The sequence below is a fragment of the Lissotriton vulgaris genome, chromosome 5, assembly GCF_964263255.1.
Source record: "Lissotriton vulgaris chromosome 5, aLisVul1.2, whole genome shotgun sequence".
NCBI lineage: Eukaryota > Metazoa > Chordata > Amphibia > Caudata > Salamandridae > Lissotriton > Lissotriton vulgaris.
The window spans coordinates 1,182,957,236-1,182,963,235 of record NC_141693.1 but is presented as its reverse complement, the minus strand read 5'-3'; positions in this window follow the sequence as shown (position 1 = coordinate 1,182,963,235).

The following is a 6,000-nucleotide window of genomic DNA, read 5'->3' as shown; positions in this document are numbered from 1 at the left end:
AAACGGGGTAGTGGAAAGAAAAAAACAGAGACATAAAACAATCTATAACGGCAAGGGTATTAGGTTCGGGTGATGGGTGGGTCCAACATTTAACAAGTGTCCAACGTAGTCTTAACAACTTGCCAAGAAATTTTCTAAAAGGTTTCAGCCCGTACAAACTATTGTTCGGAACTAGAATGTATGTTCAGGACTTAGATAGTCATGCTTCAGTGGTAGAAGATAAGAAAAAAGACTTTGACCTCAAAGAACGTTTGGTTGTTTTACAGGACTTAAATGAAACAAGAAAAGCCCTGAGCAACATAAAGTTAAAGCAACAGCCAACGACCACTGAAGACACACCACCTGTCCAGCAAGACCTGTCTGAATTCCAAAGATTGGGGATCTGGTCAGAGAAAAAATAGCGGTGAAGAAGGAATTTGGGCCTTCTTACAGAAAAGCAGTACCTGTCTTAGCAATCAACGCAACAAGATCAGTTGTACTACCGCCCCTTACTGGTAAAAAGGAGAACCGAGTTGTATCCATCGACGTGGTAAAACCACAATCATGTGGCCTATAATAAATAGTAGGCCCAGTGGACTCCCAAGAAGTAACAGAATACCCAAATTTGCAAGTATCCAAGAGGTTCAAACTGAAAGACTAATCACATTTGATAAACCTGCAGTGAATAAACAAGGACTATGCAGAAATACTATGGAACTTGTTCCTCTTGAAACCCAAATTGAAACAGTTCGTCATGAAACACCAGTCTACAATGATGTAGCATCAGAATGTGCTAATGAAAGGCAAATTGAGAAAACAATTCCAACAATCGACAGAACTGCATCTAGCTACTTCATCAATTTCGATAACTTTTCTGAAGATCAAAGCGAACCTGAAGTGACGTCAGCAACAAAGACTTTTAAAGAAAAAGCAACAGAACTCTTTCATCAACTCAAAGAAACCTATCTTATTTCTCCATGGTTAGAATTTTCCTCCTGCTTTGGCTCATCATGGTACTTTGCTTGGGAAAATTCATTGAGGGAAAATACAGTACAATGGACACAGCAAGTCAGAACATCAACTTAGTTCTGAAGTCTCACAAATCATCTCACATCGAGAAAAGAGAACTATCATCAGTGAATGTCACAGCAATTCCAATACTAGGCGGGGTAGTTTGGGACAAGACGGACTACGAAATATATGGCCCGGTCGAACTCTTGAAATATTCTTATCAGTTTAAGGTTTCATTAAGTGACTTTGTAAAACCAAGTACATTCTCTGATGATTGGGACTTTGAAAGCATAAATAATATGATGTTGGATTTAGTTTTGTCAGCAAAATTTACAGAACATGATTATTTGCAAGGTTCATCGAATTATGTACTGTTTCACTCATTATTCAGACCACTATTTACATAAATATGCCCAACCTAGAAATGTTTATAAATATAACCAATGAGAACATTGTACTACTCCACCTAAAAGTAGTTCAAAAACATTCTAGGAGAAATTCCAATACTTCTCAGGGTTTAACACAAGTGATGCAGAAACATTTTATTATAAACTGTTAGATAAAACAGGGACAAAAACCATGCTGACAAATACTACATTGATATATTCAGAAGCATTTTATGAAAAAATGATTACATTTGGTTTTGATTTCTGGAAAAACAACATTGAAACAAAAACCATCTGGGGTACAAAAGATTGGCAGGTACAAGGCCTAGAAGCATTATTTCGAGCCTGCATGATCCCAGAACAAATAATGTTCTTGAATGACACAATTCAACAAACAACCTGTCTTGGCCTAGCCAAGATTAAAGACCTTAACAAACCGTCTATTCTAAAGCCAATGCCTGATAATGCAACTACAGATATTGAAGTAGACGTATCCCATATCTTAAATGAAAACAGAACACATCCAGATTGGAAAAAGTGATTATTCTGGCCTACAGACACGAATAACTGTCAAGACAGATTCCTGAACAAAATACTGGGGTTAAAAATGACCACACCAGACCCTAGATACTTCCAGAGACAACATCCAGGGATAGTAACAACATACAGTGTAGGGAAACTATGCCTTGAAAGGCTACAAACATCCACACTGGCACAAATTAAGCAACACTTGTCTTTACTAAAAGATGGTGCTGACTAGCGCAATTTCATAATGGGACCACGCAAACAGCGTCAAAACCGTTTCATAGCGGCCAGTATCTATGCTGCTTACAACGAGGCATGGAAAGTGACTCAAATTGAGACAGCTGAGAAAATACGAGAAATTGATCGTATTAATTTGGAAAAATCTATTTCTGGGGTGGACAATGGGTTAATGACTCTGTCCTCCAGAATATATTCACTGGACAGTATTGTATCAACTGCTATAGATATAATAGACCAGGACCTGCTAATGTTACAACATGGCCAGTCCCAATTACGTTCTATTGTACAGCTAGGCTGGACATTGCCAAACCTCCGTTCAGGCTATGTGCCATGGCGTTTAATCAAAACAACGTCATTGTTTTCTATCTTTAACCTTACTGATAAACAAATCAGTTTGGCACAGAAACAAGCAGACTATACAATCCAGAGCATTGAAAAACTTGAGAGATTACCATTGACAATGTCAGAAAGACCTGTCATTGAATGGATAATACACGGAATAATCACAATTCCGATAACAACTTTCCAATTTAAAAATTACCTAAAATATATACCAGCAGGCCAGTATGAAAGGTTGGGTAAAGGATACATTAAGTCATCATGGAAATTACCTTATACACACACATGTTATAGTGACAATAACAAAAATGTTTTTCTTAGTGGTAATGAGTGTAAACAATCACTAAGCGGTATACTTTTGTGCCAAGGTATTAACTTGCATGGGGCCTGTGAGGGGACTTCAGATAACCTTTCATGCTACCAGCACGGCACACCTGCAACACAGATAGAGCCAATCTTTAGACAACTTTCTAACGGGAGTTACGTTCTAATAACAGATCACAGCTGTTGTGGCTTGGTGCCAGGGAAAGCATATCTCTCAAGCGTGAGTTCCATGGTCACTTGCTGTATTCAAGCATTGTATCCAAATGGCCCTGGAGACTCAGTGGCTCCGATTTGGCCTCCGTTGAATATCTCTTCTATACGAATTGATACTTTAAGCAGAATGAAGTCTGTGCTTTTACAGACAGCAGTGCCCATCACGTCATCAAAAGAGACTTATGATCTCCAAGTTGCAAGGACAACTGCAGAGATACATACACTTTTATCAACAAATTGCCCCGTGCATTTCACAGAAATGCTCAGCCAAATCCTAAATATTTCGAATGCCAGTGGTATCTCGAATGTATTTAAGACAATTTTTTCGAGACTGTTAACACCCTTCGAAGCAGTCCTGGGCATCTTTCCCAATTTTGTCCATTCGGTCTTTGGCGGCCTACCACTACTTTTGGGACTTGTAGCAGGTATTTTATTTTTGACCCTCCTGCTCCGATATGGCAAGCCAAACACAGACATGACTCCAGCAAGGATGGAAGAAACGATCCTAGCAATACGCTACCGGGACCGCATAACTAAAGTCCTTGGACTAGCCCGGCTAAGAGATCTGAATATGACCTGGTTTCTTTCATTCAGACCTATATGGCAGACCTGCATCTTACCTGTGCTTCGATGTATGCTATGCAGAGAGGAATGCATGTTAGACACCTGTCTTGCACTACAATCAGCAGTACCAATGGATATCGATACTTTGATAAGTCCAGTAACGGCTCATGCATCGTGTTGTCCCCAGCGGTTACCAATCCTGATGACGGCATTCGTTGAGACTCCTGCGCTACGACTAGGTGGTGGCAGTGAAGCAAGAAATGAAAGCAACATCACCCAGGTACGACCCTCTGTGAGCATTGCTGATCCTGAAATCGATTATAGCAATCATTCTCACAACTGCCAAGTTACAGCATTATCGAACTTGGTCGAACTGTCACCTGGATATGTAGACCAATTCTTTGCGAGCCTGTCTGAAATGATGTTCTCCCCTCAACAGAAACAATAACTTTTTGGCACACAGCGTTCCCATGAACTCTGAATTCGGCCTTCGGCTTTGATAAACAAAAGCTACTGAAAAACGTTTGGAACTATTTTTGCCCCGCTCATCATGAAATTATTTTTCTCCAAAATTTCCAAAATATTTACCTTTTTCTGGCACACGTACTTTGCTTAAAGTAGAACTATTCATAAAGAACAGAGCTTCTATTTTTAGTAGATCTAGAGACAAAATATTACCTAGGCCTCTAGCACATTTTACAGCAACTGTATTTATATGTGATGAAATAGTCTCGCCCTTCTTTTTACTGTATTGAGAGACATTTCATGTGTAATTTTTCACAAATCGTTCAACTGAATATATGTGCAAAAAAGATTTTTGAATGATTACTCTGCTTAAAACGTACAGTACCTATTTTCATTTTCATGTATTTATTATACACCATTTCAAATGCAAAATGTATTTTGGGGTGGGTAGGAATACACGTGCATTTTTATTGCTTACGTTTTTAGTAATTGATGGACATAAAATAGTGGAGTGGGTGATGTGTTTTATCTAGGAACCCGATCAATATTGTAACATTATGCCCCTATATGGCTATAATCAATACATATCCCTATAATGGCATAATTACCAGAGCCATATTTTCAGTAACTCGCCTCTGCAGTCCATGACAGTCCATGACACAGCAGAAGCCACTTCCTTAGATTCCTAGATAGCACACCAAGTTCTTTCGACACACCAAACCCCCAGCAACCTGGGAAAGCCCCGCTTGCTTTGTTTTGATTAGTAATAGAATAGAACTCCTGCGAGCACTGTAGGAAACGACCAGTTCTTAGTGACATCTTTATTGACGTCTTATGTCCAAAAACTTACGTCAAACTCGGCACCTTTCAGGTATAAATATACCAACGTTGCCTTAAGCAAACACACGGTGGTGGTGAATACTGGAGCAGAACAGCTGTCCCCTTGCAGAAAGCCCAGCAGATGCGAGAAGCCCACGGACGCTGCCCATCCTCTTTGACGCACTGGGAAAGACGCTGTCTTTTCTCCTGCCGAGAAAATCCAGCTCCGGCGTTTCCAGCCTACCCTTGCGGGTGACTGGGATATCGGGTCCTAAGAGGGAGATACCAGACCTCCTACATTCTATTCCAGAGGTACGGTACTGACTAAACCCTTAGAGAGAATTCTTGAATTAAACTCTTGGCTAAACCAACTTAACTTAAACTGCTACTTATTTACTCCCTCCCATGTATTAGGCTTAGGTCAGGTACACCGGGGTAGGTGTAGTTAGAAGCACCAGTTGAGGTCGTTAGCCAATGTATATATGAATGTATATATTTTATTCATTTTAACTATCTTATGGCTAAGAAACCATATCAATGCTTTTACAGTATTATTTCGTAATACTCCTTTTACTGTACGCACTTTTCATTATAACAAGTCTTGCTATTGTGGCAATTCATTTCTCTTGCATGAGAAAGAAGACTGCTCAATAAATAATATCTTTTATTGAAAACGCCCGTTTCTCTATTCTCTGCACCCTGGTGAAATTAAATCTGCACAACTGACTGAGTGAAATAGCTGTCTATTGTTTCACACGACTCTAGAGATTGACTCTTATTCTGGGGAGCAAAGTTGTCATGTTTATGCGGTTGCCGGAAGCTGAATCCCTTCTTGTCTGAACCAGGGAAGGTGATCACTTCCTATTCAGTCAAGAAAGTTTCCAGTGACCTCTGAGCTAGCTGGCGCAAACCTAAATTAAGTCTAACATAGTCAGTAGAGACCTAGAAGACCGCAGTACTATGTCTACCTTGCTGTTTATGTTATTTCAATGCGCAGGGCCTATAGGGAAAATAGGAACTACACTACAGTGAATCCAGCAAGGCTGTGACTTGCATTAAAAGAAGAGAGCATGTGCAGATTACACCACCTTGCCTCAAACCACGAAGGAGTCAAGGCCACTGTGAACTGTACATT